The sequence below is a fragment of the Oreochromis niloticus genome, linkage group LG2 (assembly GCF_001858045.2).
Source record: "Oreochromis niloticus isolate F11D_XX linkage group LG2, O_niloticus_UMD_NMBU, whole genome shotgun sequence".
Taxonomy (NCBI): Eukaryota; Metazoa; Chordata; class Actinopteri; order Cichliformes; family Cichlidae; genus Oreochromis; species Oreochromis niloticus.
In genome coordinates this window covers 7,841,155-7,856,513 of record NC_031966.2, presented here as the reverse complement: position 1 = coordinate 7,856,513, position 15,359 = coordinate 7,841,155, and the positions used below count along the sequence as shown (strand labels likewise).

The following is a 15,359-nucleotide window of genomic DNA, read 5'->3' as shown; positions in this document are numbered from 1 at the left end:
TGTTTTTATGATAAATCAGCTGACTGTAATGCAATTTTCTGTGCAGCTGAAGCCTTCCTCCAATGTGAATATCAGTGTGAATAAATGACTGTCAGGGTCACAGCTGCGGTGTTAAATATGAACAAAAATGGAGCCTAGACCGATGCCTTTTTTACATCCGTTTAATGGTTCATATGTAGAATATAAATACGCGACTGACTGTGAAATCAGTCTCTCTTGGAGCATCTGTGGCTGTTCATTTTCAGTTCTGAATGCCAAATTAAATGTTGCATATTAATCCCAAGAAAAGAAACATTTCAGTAAAAAAAATGAATGAATTTGTCATGTTTATTGTTAACTTGTTACCAACCGTCAGGTCATCAGTGACTGGTTTAGATAGCGGTCACCAGCAATTGTTGTGTTGTCAGACAGAATCACAGTCTGACAAATGTTTATTGTTATCATCAGTCACACTACAAAGGAACCAGCACACAGACCAGTCCCTTACAAGCAGGACACACAAAGCCCACAATGTACAAAAGACCAGCAAGCAACACAATTCAAGAAAACACTCAGCACCTTTACAACAGTGCAAACGTTTAGTTTTTCCTGTAACTCAGTTTTTCATATAAAGATTTGACACTTGGTCTATTTATTTGTGACACGCACACTTTATAATAAATAACATTAAATGTTAAGTTATATAAATTCTATTAGCTGCTGTAAATGCTCAGTTTCAAACAGTTTTATCTGCTTTTCAATTTAGATGCCTGCAGTAGGATGTGACAAAGAGATGTCCTTGTATGTGCGCGCCACAGCCCTGTTGTCCAAACCTTTTGTTTGCAAAGGGCAGCCATTTAGAAGGAAGTCTGATTAAAACAAGTATCTTAAAGGGAGAAGACCTAACAGCATGTTTCTGACAGAGGATGAATGGAGGACCAAAGCCCAGTATGAGAAGAAGAAAAAAATAAACAAGTGTAATAGATTCTCTGTAAATTGCTGCCTCTAAAACTGTTTATTTTTCTGAAATCATACAAACAATAAAAAAAGGATAAAAGGGTTTTTCTTCAAAATACTGTCTAATGCATTTTTTTTCTTCGATTAAGGGGTTTGGCAGTAATTAGGGAGAATAATGAACATGTGAGCTTACTATAAAGATGTGATTAAAGACTCTTTCACTTTCTGTTACGTGGGGGGGTCCTGAAAGATTAAAGTGTGTTTTTTACCTTCTGAACCTAATCAAAGATGTGATCAAGAGCTTAGAAACACAGAGAGGAGCAACACTAATTTCCCCGTGATTAGAAATGAATTGGAGTTTTGTGTCACAAACACCTGAAATCCGGAAAAATAAAGCCCTGATGAATCACCTCTCTGATTAAAGAAAGACATCATCAATCATCCACAAACCCTCTGATACTGAGCCCGGGAATCTGAAACCAATAAGCGGTCGACTGGGCGGATTCCTCTTTGATACGGAATCACTTTATTACAAATGTCCGTCCTCCTTCCACAGAGACGTTTTCTCCACTTGAGAGTTAAAGCGGCGTTTCTGAGTGAGCTCAGGATGCTTTTTCACATCCGGATTTGGTCAGAGATATTGGAGCCTTCATGGGCTCACCTGCTAGTTTCTTTGTTACATTTTAATAAAGAAACTAGCAGCTTGTGTTTTATTATTTCCTCCATCATGAAGGCACCCAGTCCTGAAAGTAAACACAGATTGTGCTACAGAGGATCTGTCTATCCCGCCTTTGTGGCAGAACAGATAGTCCATCGTTTATTTACATTCTTGGCCAGAAAAGAAGGTCACACTGTCTTAGCTTCATCAAACCATATCGAACACTGTAGGTCAGGCAAGTCATCAAAATCAGTCATCAGCTGCTGAATGTGTCCCTGCTCTATCACATCTGTAATCATCAATTCAGCTGAGGTGTTGGATGGCGTTGTACAGGCACGTCACTGTGATGTTGAAAAAGACAATGGCCAAACAAGCTACTGACTGTGACACTAAGTTGGAGCGACGCTGTTCTGAAGTCTTTCATGACGCTGATGATGTCCACCTCTAAAATGGCTAAAGGGGACATGAATATGGATATGTTGGCATAATTTTGGTCATTTAACATGAATCCATTTTCTTCTTATCTCGGTTGTGCAGTCTATGCAGAGATGCACCCAGTCAACAGCCAGAGCCTTCAGCTCTTCCTGTGGGGAACAGAGGGTTTCCAAAGCCAGCCAGGAAACCTAATCACTGCAGCCTGTCCTGGGCCATCCCCAGATTCTCCTTCTAATTGGACATACCTCACCTAGGTGACCCAAAACAAACCAGCTGGCTGCTTTCTGTGTGGAGGAGTAGTGGCTCTACTCGAGACAGTCCTTGAAGGAAGCCCATTTCCACCACTCCGTGATCTCAATCTTTCAGCCACTCCCTACGGCTCATGGCTATAGGTGAAGGTAGGAACATAGATCGACCAGGAAAGTGGAGAGCTTTGACTTCACCACAGCAGACCAGTACAGCATCCACATTACTGCAAACGCTGCACCAGTCCATCTGTCAGACCCTCGCTCCCCTCTTTCCCCACTCATGAACAAACTGCCCCACTGCAGGTTGGAGATCACCACATGTTGAAGCGAGCAGGACTACATCGGCAAAATAGCAGAGGTTCTATTCTGAGACCACTGAGCTCGACTCCCTTTCATCCCTTGACTGGATGTAAAAATTCTATCCATAAAAATTATGAACAGTATCGGTGTAAAGGAGGAGTCTGGGCTGAGTCCAATTTCAAGTGCAATAATGCAGGTGTCGTGCTGACTCAGGTGCTCTGATGTTTTATTTTATTGACGATCTATCTATTCTTAATAAATACTCTTAGCTGTGTCCACCTTAGTTTTAACAGTTTGTGCAGTTTTTCTAGAATCGATTCCACCTTTTCTATGAGAATTTCTTCCATTTCTAACTCTTAATTTGGTAAACAGTGCAAATTTGCATCTAAAAAGTTACCACATTTGTCCACTGTGCACAGTCTTTAACCTGAGTACAGCAGTCCACTAATTGCTGAGTGGCTGATTTGATTTGATTTGATTTTGAACCACGATTCAAACTTGGTTTAATACGGGTGTTTCTCTGTAGATAGATTTGCAGCTTCCTTTGTGAAAATAGCAGTAACATGAATAAAACTTAGTTTGATATCCACTGAACGTGATAAAGTGGAGTGTCTGTCGGTGATGGCTGCTGACAGGATGTTGCCTCGTCTCTGTTTCGCGCTCACAAAGAGAGTTCTTCAGAAACCTCAACTAATATATTTTTGGCTTTATACACATTTGGCTTCAGGGTCATCAATATTTTCATCAGAGCCCCCCCCCCACAACTCCCGGCCTCCTGCCACAGTAATATCCAGTATAATGAGTCTTTGCCAAGCAAACATGCCTGCAACAATATTGAGAGCTTCTTTCCTGTCCACTGACATTATTTCCCAGAGGAAAATGGAAATTACAAAAAGGAAAGAAATTCATCTATTCCATCCATCAACGCTGACCCACATCAGCAACAAACACAACAACAACAACTGCCCACCCCACCAACAATCTCACATCCAAGTCTCACGAACTTCCATTAAGTTCTTACAATCGGCCTTTAAGCCAGGACGCACTTCACAGACACTCGGATAAAGTCAGAGAAATAATCCAACGTGAACGCAGCAACTTCACATCTCTCTGTGGGGATGAACCATCTAGGCCGCGGGCTACGTGTCGTGTGGGATCTTGTCTTTGTCGGTTTGTCCCGATGTTGCCAGAAGCCTCTTTTGGCGTCTCGCTAATTAAGCGGCAATATGACCTTTGGCCTCCAGGCAGCAACCTAAAAGAGAGAGAAGGAGAAACACAGAGCTCATGTTCTTTGTCTTTTTGTCCTTTGACAAAGAGCGAGACTGAAATATTTCTCCCTATTTGAATCATTAAATCCAAAATTCTTCTTGATCCCAAACCGAAGGGGAAATTCTGCTGATTTCTACAGAAAATTTTTACATAAGCAAAACAAAGCACTGATTCCTTCCTGCTCTCAAGTATGACATGAACATGATTTAACTTTTTACCACTTGAATGTCTGCTAGGAATAACGTTTGAAGCGCTTTTCTGAATTGACTGGTTTCTGTCGTACTTTAGGTCTGCTTATAGAACACAATGACTTTAGATCAGAAGCTAGTGAGGGTAAAATAAATAATATAAACAAATACATAGGACATCGTACTTTTTTCAGTGATGGTAGTTTGTTAAAAGAGGCACCACGGTGGTGCAGTGGTTAGCACTGTCGCCTCACAGCAAGGACAGGCCTGAATTCATTAGCCAGCTGGGCCCTTTCTGTGGAGTGTGCATGTTCTCTCTGTGGGCTCTCTCCAGGTACTCTGGCTTCCTCCCACAGAAAAGTAACATTCATGTTAGGTTAATGAGTGATTCCGAACCATGAGGTGTGAATGTGAGAGTGAATAGTTCTGTCTCTGCAATAGACTGGTGTTGCCGGATGACACAGTGACTGTGAACTAGATAAGTGAATGCAAGAATGGATGGATGTTACTATAGGTGAGATCACAATATTGTAAGAACACCACAAAAATCAATTTGAAATTTGGTTATCTGTTAAAGGGACTGTGGACTCGTTTCTGCTCATTTTCACATCTCTCCATGGAACACCTTTTTTTTTTATTTTAGGGACATGAACAAAGTTAGAGAAAGCCACAAGGTACACAACCCAAAGAATGTTAAAAACAAAGGGTCTCCCTCCTTACCTGAGCATGGCCATCAAACTTGGAAACTGTGGCTTCTCAGCAGCTCAGCTCCGACCCCCACTGTCGATCTGACTCAAAAAACTGGGGTCAGTGTGAATGAGAGGTTGATGTTTGCTGTTGAAATGGCAGATCACACAATGAAAGAATGATGATAATTAAAAAAGCATACCACACGCTTGTTGGCAGGTTGTAGTGCAAGAACAACACTTGCATGCATCGTCTAACAACATGCTATAGAGTGACTAAGTGTGCTCATGACTCACGTGCATGCTTACACATGAAACACAAAGCTGTCACACAGAATAAACACACACTCAGGCTTCACGGGGAACACACATTCACACTTCAGCAAAATGAGAGTTAAACGTGAGGTGAAAGGAGACTGGCAAACATGGGAGGAAGAGCAGCAGCACCCACACTCAGTCTGACTCCGGTCTGGTGTGTAATGTTGGCAGATGTCTTGATTAGCAATGGCATAGCTGATTGTTTCGCAAAAGCTCAGTCAAGAACACTTTCTGCTACGTTTCGAGTCCTGTTTCGACCCCACTCTTTGTGTACACGCCTGAGAAAACTGTACTGCATGAAAAAAGTTGGAAGTCATCCATTTTTAACTTTTTTGTTTTAAGCACCTATTTAACAAACTCAAGGATTTGGCTGGACTGGAACATATCCCTGTTTTCAAAGGCAGGGTGCACTTTTGATAGGTTGTATGTCCATAACAGAGAATATTTCAACTATTACATCCATGTAAAGTCATATTTCCACATTCACGTGTTTGCTCATCTCAAAACTTGAGTGTAGTTGAGGCTAAAGTTGAATGAGATCTGCTGGTGTAACCAATCATGAAGCCTGCAGCTGAGGCTTCAGGCTGTTCTAAAAGCTCTGTGTCAGTCAAAGGATCTCCCTGATGCCGCCATATCAAATCCACAGCGTTAGCTGTTAGCACAGAAGCACCCCTCCCCCCCACCTGCTGTTTAGATCTTTTTTTTTTATGAAGGACAGCCAATCATAGTAGACTGTAGATATATTTGGTGAAAGAGTTTGAAGATGGATGCCAGGCAGGAGGAAAAGAGGAAGACCTCATAGAAGATTCATGGGTGTAGAGAAGAAGGTGTGACAGGGTCTGCGTTCTGTCCCTCGCACCAACCTTCTTACCTTTGAGGGCAGAGGTTCCACCCCCTGGAACTCTCTTCCATATGAGCTTCACCAAGCTCCATCACCAGAGTCCTTCAAACAACTTTTCTAAACTATCCTCTTCAACCAAACCCTGAAAATCTTTTTGTTACTCTTGTGTAAAACGTCCTTGGGTTCCTTGAAAGGTGCTATACAAATCAAAGTTTTTATTATTATTATTATTAGGGGAGGATGCTGGGATAGAGTGGGATGGAGGCCAGTGATCTACTGTGGTGAGCCCTAGAGGGAGCCGCCAAAAGGTGAAGACGATGACTCCAGTTTATTTCGGTGCTGTGGTGTAACTCAGCAATGTCACTTTGACAGGGACAGAATCTGTTGGCTGGAAGGGGATTTCTCTGGCTGCATGGAGATAAAATTTGTGTTTGGAGGAGTGAAGATTATGTATGCATCCCCACAGGTGCACCTATTCTTTCACAACATCAGGCCACAGGCATCTGTAACTTTGAGTAATTGTATAGATGTACCGAAGGCCTCATCTCATCCACCCACGACACTTGAAGGAAATCAATAGAAAGGTATAAAATCCTTGCATTCATTGAGCTCTTTCTCTGAGACCTTTGCTCCTCGTTTCCTTGGTACCAATGTCTGTGAAGCACTAAAAAATGATTGATATCACTAATGTTGGGGGCCCGAGCTCTTTAATGAAAACAACTGGAACATTGTTGGGATGTTCTTAGATGTAACATCATCAGTATACACGCACAATGAATGGCGACTTGTCAGTAAATGATTGAATAAATAAGAAAGATCAAAAGTTTTTGAATAATTTGCTTGCCTCACCTTTTTCCTGCCTTATCTTGTTCTTCCTCCTGCCTCTGCCTGCTACTTTCCTTATCTTCCTCCTCAGCTCCTTCCTCACTGTCTCCTCTTCCTCATCTCATCTCATCTATCCTTTACTCCGTCTCCTTTTATCTGTCTACAATCCATCATTTATTTACAGCTTAGAGAGCCCTTCCATTATGATGGAGTGATAAAATATCTTGTGGTCACCTGAATGAATTGAAGATTTTCTGGCAGCGAATCGAACATCCTCAGGTTTCCTCCCGATGAGAAGAAAAATATCTGGGAAGCCAAAACACTGAGCAGACAGTCCTGCTCGATCAAGCCCTGCAAGACTTGGCTAACTTTCAAACACCCATCAGAGATCGATTGAAGCAGTCTGTCGCTCTAATTGAACGCTCCCACAGGTCGAACCCCAAACCGTGGAAACCCAAACACTTGAACTGAGACGACTCAGCCTCGGAGGAGCACGGCTCCTGGACAAAGTCCAGTCAGAGCCTCTTTCTGCAGCTGCTTTCCATAGCAGAGAAAAGTGCTCTCTCCTACAGGAGCAGCAGCGTGTTCTTCTTTAATCCTCCTTTTAACTATTCAGGTTCTGTCTGCTCACATGTTCCAAAGGAGATCCCAGACTTCCCGCATCTGAAAAACGCTTCAGAGGATCCCAGGAAACTCGTACAGCCTCCAGGAAAGCAGACTGTCTGATAAACACTTTGTTCACTCTGCAGCAGCTCATCTGCAGCTCTCTTCATGCTGCCGCTGAGCCTCTGAATTCATTTTAAAATCCTGCTACTCACTTCCAGGTGTTACATGGTGGAGGCCTTGAATATATTCCTGAATTGCTGTCCCCTTATCGTAATGTGAGACCTACAAGGTCCTCTTACCCAGTGCAGGCCGCTGTCCCTGGTGAGAATGAATCCAAAGACGCTTTTCGAGGGGGGATATTTTCAGATTTTGTTACTAAATGGTTTGACTCCTGTACATCTGCGATGCCTCATAGTGACATTTTTTTAACCGGAGGCTATTTATTTGAAATCAAAATCTTCCCACAAACTTTAACTCCAACATAAATTTGAAGTTACTACTTCTATGGCAAAAAGTAAAACATGAGCAAGGTACACACTGAAATAAATACAGCACACTTTTGCTGGACAAAACCTCCAGTCTTGACAGAGATATTTGATTTTATTACACATACTGTACTGGATTTAATGGATTTGTCGTATTCTTAGGTAAGGCTCGGGTAAAGACTGATAGACATTTTTCTTTTTTCTTTTGTACACATATTGATTAATGAGAAAACTGCCAGATTAACCAGCCTTACTAAAACAGCATGCTTTACCCGGGGCCGGAGGCTCTCTAAATATACCATAACAGAAAAATAATATTAATAATATGCTAATAGTGGTTGCCCTATAGATGCTAATTCTTTATGTTTCACTACGTGAAATCTTTCTCCAAATGGTACACCTCTCTGTGGTCAGGGTTAGGGAGGGGACATGGCTGGATTAGGCCAGCAGCCTTTCTCCAGTTTTACTATAACAGCAATAAAAATCTGTTCAATTGTGTCAAGTAATGAGAAACTGACATTTGGGCTTCAACAACATGATGCTAAGGAGACACAGTGTGGTGTTATTCTTGCATTTCCTTAAAATCAGACCTTCTTTGATCTCATTTTGATTGTGTCTCATGAAAACACGTGACATTTTAAAAATTCTGTAGCTAAGACTCTCTTTTAATTAAAAAATACTATTATCATCTGTAACTTTAACAAGCTTGTTGAGCCCAGCAGTTTTGTTATGAACTAGACGAGCGGTACTTCGAGGAAAATACAGAGAAAGTACTGAGTCAGCCTCCTACAAACTACATTTATTTAAAAATGCATGAATTATGATTATAAAAGCAGGGTAATTTTCATATTGCTCTCTGTGGTGAGCAGATATGCTCATTCTGCCAGAGCCTCACAGCTGATAAAGCCTCGCAGTTGGGCGATAAGAGTTAGCAGAGATACCGTAGCTAAACACAGCTCACCCCCTCCGATTTATGACGCTCAGCTCTGTGGAATAATGTGTGTTTTTAATGTAAATGTGCATTATGTAAACTCACAGGGTTACGCTGAGGATTCATTAATCTTTCCATTAGTCAGACAGTTATTAATTTTCATTTAAAGGTGCACAAAGAGGGACTGTTGTGTGAAATCACAGCCTATTTATCAGCCGGGAACCAGGAGGGAAGACGACTGTTCAGACCCAAAAAAGGTGTGTGCATCCAGATTAAAGGAGCAGAGCGGGGATTTAGAAAAGAACAGGCATCCTATCAGTTTTTACATTTCCTCCATGTTGTCATTCCTTAAACCATGAAAATCGGTGAGTACTTAAATCATTTGACACATTAAGATCTGTCACATTGTGTTGATTAGTCCAACACACCCCATGTCAACAGCTGTATCATTTTTCACTCAAAGCATGTCATGAATGTGAGGCTTAGTGTCTGCATTCATTTTGTTACTAATTGTTTTTCCCCTTTTCATGAAGGTTTCCAAAGGAAACCCAGGATTGTGGGTTATACACTTACGTCCACAGTCATGCCATCTGGACCAACCACCTTCCCACTTTTCATCTGTGACATTCTCGTTGTTCAGGAAGACATTTTCTCGACACCCTCTTTCACTCTTTCACCACTTCTTCCACACTAAACTACAAGTTGGGCAAGCACACAGCCAAGGTATGGAAGATCTTGGTTGCGTTAAGAGATTTGATTGGGCAATACAGTGTCGTAATGAAAACGAACGACTGTGCTGCTGTTGTGGGCTGCTTGTAGGGACGGTGAACAGCTGCCCTTGAATTGACCCATCAGACCAAATATGCATCAGCCTACCGGGGTACCAGGCCAAGATGAGGTCCGTGATCTCCATCCATACATTTCTCCTTACTTAGTGTCCAGCCTCACAATAGCATTGTGGAGGACCCCACACACCCCTCACACACACACTTTTTGCACAATGCTCAGTCTTTTGCACATGTCTATTGCACTGTCTGGTGTTGCACTGTCTTTGTTTTGTTTTTATGCAATTTTAGCACATTGCACTTTATGTAGCCCTGTGTTAATTGTCTGTTGTATGTCATATGTAGCGCCATGGTCTTGTAGGAACATTGTCTCGTTTCGCTGTGTACTGTACTACTGCACGTGGTTGGAATGACAAAAAAGCCACTTGACTAGACCTGACTCCACATACAGCTCACTATAAGCCCTTTTCCTTCAACTTTGCCACCTCTCTCGCTGCCGTATGCCTAGCCTCCCAGTACTGATGAATACTTTCTACATCTACCTATCTCACTTTTTCTCTGCTATCTTCGCCCCTTGAATACTTTCCTGGCTTTTCTAATAACCATTGGTGATAAATGGTAAATGATTACTGAGTGAACTGAGTAATCACAAAAATGTGTCTCACTTCTTGTTCCATGGTTTTTTAACTATATGTCCAAAAGATGTATAATAAAAGAGAGATTTTGCTCTTTAACTTTCCACCTCGAAGTCTTTTTGGTCACATGGGCTCTTCTCCACAACTGTTGTTCAATAATATTTAGCCAGCCAGTTTTGACATCCATCAGGTTACCTGTAACCTATTTAGGGTTGTGGTTAGGTGCACAGTTATGGCTTTTAAATGAATTTTCACATACTTGAAGTCTTGTAACAGAAGAGCTGTGGGGCTAACAAGAGCATGTGGCTAAAGTGCAACCTAACCCCAACCCTTGGTGGTCGGGTGGTAATGTGGTCGGCTGGTAACGTGGTGTAAGAGGCTAAATCACTGGTTAAACTATCTTTGTGCAGTCCTCCACCTCCCCAACTCCACCTCATCCACTTTGTTTAGCATGTCTTATCCAAAGTTTCCACTGTCATCTTCTTGGGAGGTCCAGTCACCTTCTGTCTTCTTCTGGACTTTTCAATTGCATTCACATTTTTTTACCATGTAAGGTGGAAAATATTTTTCTTTTGTGAACATTTAGTCTCGAGAAATAGTTTGCTGCTTTATAAGAAAGCCCTACCCAAAGCCAGAACATCTTATTATTCGTCACTGATTGAAGAAAATAAGAACAACCCCAGGTTTCTCTTCAGCACTGTAGCCAGGCTGACAAACAGTCAGAGCTCTACTGAGCCAACAATCCCTTTAACGTTAACTAGTAATGACTTCATGAACTTCTTCACAAATAAAATTTTTATCATTAGAGAAAAAATTACCAATAATCATCCCACAGATATAATATCATCTACAGCTACTTTTAGTACCATCGATGTTAAGTTAGACTCTTTTTCTCCAATTGATCTTTCTGAGTTAACTTCAATAATTAATTCCTCCAAACCATCAACGTGTCTTTTAGACCCCATTCCTACAAAACTGCTCAAAGAAGTCCTGCCATTAATTAATTCTTCGATCTTAAGTATGATCAACCTATCTCTAATAATCGGCTATGTACCACAGGCCTTCAAGATGGCTGTAGTTAAACCTTTACTCAAAAAGCCATCTCTAGACCCAGCTGTCTTAGCTAATTATAGGCCAATCTCCAACCTTCCTTTCATATCAAAAATCCTTGAAAGAGTAGTTGTCAAACAGCTAACTGATCATCTGCAGAGGAATGGCTTATTTGAAGAGTTTCAGTCAGGTTTCAGAGCTCATCACAGCACAGAAACAGCTTTAGTGAAGGTTACAAATGATCTTCTTATGGCCTCTGACAGTGGACTCATCTCTGTGCTTGTCCTGCTAGACCTCAGTGCAGCGTTCGATACTGTCGACCATAATATCCTATTAGAGCAATTAGAACATGCTGTAGGTATTACAGGTACTGCACTGCAGTGGTTTGTATCATATCTGTCTAATAGACTCCAATTTCTATATGTAAATGGAGAGTCCTCTTCACCCACTAAGGTCAATTATGGTGTTCCACAGGGTTCAGTGCTAGGACCAATTCTGTTTACATTATACATGCTTCCCTTAGGCAGCATCATTAGAAGACATAGCATAAATTTTCACTGCTATGCAGATGACACGCAGCTCTATCTATCCATGAAGCCAGGTAACACACACCAATTAGTTAAACTGGAGGAATATCTTAAAGACATAAAGACCTGGATGGCCGCTAACTTTCTGCTTCTTAATTCAGATAAAACTGAGGTTATTGTACTCGGCCCTGAAAATCTTAGAAATATGGTATCTAACCAGATTCTTACTCTGGATGGCATTACCTTGGCCTCCAGTAATGCTGTGAGGAACCTTGGAGTCATTTTTGACCAGGACATGTCCTTCAACGCACATATTAAACAAATATGTAAGACTGCTTTCTTCCATTTGCGCAACATCTCTAAAATTAGAAATATCCTGTCTCAGAGTGACGCTGAAAAACTAGTTCATGCATTTATTACTTCCAGGCTGGACTACTGTAATTCATTATTATCAGGATGTCCTAAAAACTCGCTGAAAAGTCTTCAGCTAATCCAAAATGCTGCAGCAAGAGTCCTGACAGGGACTAGAAAGAGAGAGCATATTTCTCCTGTTTTGGCTTCCCTTCATTGGCTTCCTGTTAAATCCAGAATTGAATTCAAAATCCTGTTCCTCACATACAAGGTCTTAAATAATCAGGCTCCATCTTATCTTAATGACCTTGTAGTACCATATCACCCTATTAGAGCACTTCGCTCTCGCTCTGCAGGCCTGCTTGTTGTTCCTAGAGTATTTAAAAGTAGAATGGGAGGGAGAGCCTTCAGTTTTCAGGCCCCTCTTCTGTGGAACCAGCTTCCAGTTTGGATTCAGGAGACAGACACTAGCTCTACTTTCAAGATTAGGCTTAAAACTTTCCTTTTTGCTAAAGCATATAGTTAGGGCTGGACCCGATGACCCTGAATCCTCCCTTAGTTATGCTGCAATAGACGTAGGCTGCCGGGGGATTCCCATGACGCATTGAGTTTTTTCTTTCCAGTCACCTTTCTCACTCACTATGTGTTAATAGACCTCTCTGCATCGAATCATATCTGTTATTAATCTCTGTCTCTCTTCCACAGCATGTCTTTCATCCTGTTTTCCTTCTCTCACCCCAACCAGTCGCAGCAGATGGCCCCGCCCCTCCCTGAGCCTGGTTCTGCCGGAGGTTTCTTCCTGTTAAAAGGGAGTTTTTCCTTCCCACTGTCGCCAAAGTGCTTGCTCATAGGGGGTCATATGATCGTTGGGTTTTTCTCTGTATTTATTATTGTGCGATCTACTGTACAATATAAAGCGCCTTGAGGCGACTTTTGTTGTGATTTGGCGCTATATAAATAAAATAGAATTGAAAATTGAATTGAACATACTTGCATGCAAATTAGACAGTGATTGTGCTCTTAAAACCTTACCAGCCCCACTAGAGGTTAGAGGTTTTTTCATGTCACAGCTTGTAAAAGTTTCCACATCAAAGCAAAGAGACCACTTAAAAAACTGAGAGAACAGAACATACAAAGAACGAGATACAATAATAGATCATTTCAAAGTATGGAGCCCTGTACAGAAGCCATAGGTTCAAAACTTTTTTAAGGTCACACTACTATTTTTTTCTTTTAATTTTCAGAACTAAAGATCAAACATATCAGAGCTATTATCATAGGTCAATGCACATCAGACAGGTTGCGAACTTCAAAGGCTTTCCTCTCCCAACTTGGCATGGAGGACAAACTCTCACTGCCAATACTTTGTCTGGGGATGGGAGGGAGTGATGTCAGCGGTCGCTGTCTGCGCCTCGGCTCGCCGCCCAAATCTGCTCAGATCAGCGCCAGGGCTGGACCGTTTTCCATAACACCCCCTCACATATCAACATGGCTTAAGCGCTGGTTTGTGCTCTGGCTGCAGATGAGGTAAACCGCGGCCGCCGCGTCCTTTGTTTACATCATTAGAGCTGTGTGATGCGCTCTGAGCAGCAGACATGCGGGTCGCTCCCGACTGTCTGTGCTGAGGGAAAGCTGTGGAACATAATTCACCTCACTGCAAAAACACCTAAAGGAAGCTGCTTTTACGAAGCACGCATTTTCCCACCTTTAGTTCGAGCAGCTTCTAAGTTGACCCCTAATCTCCTCTGATGAGAAGTAAGAACATCAGTGACTGCTGTGGTTAAATGGTGACAGTAGTTTTGTGCTTAAACCTGACCTGAGCAAATGAAAGCTAAACTACAAAAGAAAGAAATAACTCAGAGAGTGGAAACCAAACCCAAACGTTCAGAAGACAAAGCCTGATAACTCTGGATAAACTCTTAGAAACACTGTTCCAACTACCTGATGCAGAATTTGCAGCTTGTTCACAGAAGACGTTATCGCTAAGTGTGTACATCAAAACATGCCAAAGGACACCTTTTACTAAATCTGTGAGCAGCTTAGTCTTAAATGACCTTGTACAGAAATCCAACATCAAAGATGAAAAATCAAAATCAAATCAAAGAACCTTTGCTCGGTGTTTGGCATTGGTTTATTCTCATAATTTTAACTGTTGTCATGTTTAATAACTATATATATATATATATATATATATATATATATATATATATATATATATATATATATATATATATATATATTTAGTTTAAATGCATAGGAAGAAAGAGACACTGCAATGCAATATTTCCTCTCTGAAATGGAGTGGGGGAAAAGAAAGTTTCCAAAAATGTGGAAAATAAATTACTCACAGGTTTCTACTGTTCGTTCCAGCATCTAATTCATTTTATTCACTTCTCTTCCTTCCCGTCTGTCCCTTCTGACTTTCGCTGTTGTCTGTGTGCTTTGGTCAGGCGTGCCGGTTGGCAGCGCAGCGTCGATCCTCACCTCTCCTTCCATTTGATTAAATCATAGCATTAGTACAGAGACAGGTCCCGCGGAGTCAGGTGCAGAATTATTAACCTTTGCTGTCGGAAGGACGGCTCTCTTTCTCTGCAGGCCTGCGGTGAGACGACCGGCCAAGATGGACGCTCGCTTCGCAGTGTGTGGCTGGTGTGTGTGTGTCAGTGAGAAAGATGAAGCTAGGTGAGGTGGTCAGCTTGTTGCGCAGAGTGAAGTCAGAGGATAGTTCAGCTGCTCAGTCCTCACTGAGGACGGGGAGTGACTGATCCTCTGAGGTCAAACACAAAAATAATCACGAATTTTTTTTCTTGATGTTTTCAATTCAATTCATTTTAATCTATTACAAGAACAGTCACCTCAAGGTGCTTTATATTGTAAGGTAGACCCTACAATAATAAGTAGTATTATTAGAATTATTAGAATTTAATTCCTCAAACTACAAAGTCAGCCTCTTCATTCTTCCCCAACGACGCCTTTATAGAATCAGCAATTTACTTTTTGCCATCATCTTCATTACCCTGCTGTAAAAGGTGACGCATCCATCTGGCAGAGAAACCGCATATTTTTATTTCTTTAAGTCATTTATTTTTAATGAAGATGATTTTGTAAAAGGTTTGCTGTTTATTCTCCTCTTAGCTTTTGCTGCTTAACATATTTCAATAATCTCCACAGGAAGAAAAGTTCATCTGCTGTGATCACGCTGCTGCACGCTGACCTCTCAACACTGACACTGTGGGGTGTGTGACGTGTAAACAAGTCCCACTCTCTGGCCCTGTGCAGCCGTAG

General features: G+C 41.6%; 1 long non-coding RNA gene across 1 annotated transcript; it reads right to left on the bottom strand.

Moving 5' to 3' along the window:
• Positions 1-274: 274 nt before the first annotated feature.
• On the bottom strand, positions 275-14,763 carry LOC112847807 (uncharacterized). The gene is made up of 3 exons (XR_003221594.1): positions 14,423-14,763; positions 4,755-4,868; positions 275-3,829 (listed from the first exon to the last, which is right to left on the bottom strand). It is a non-coding gene; the product is annotated as an uncharacterized LOC112847807 (long non-coding RNA).
• Positions 14,764-15,359: the final 596 nt, after the last annotated feature.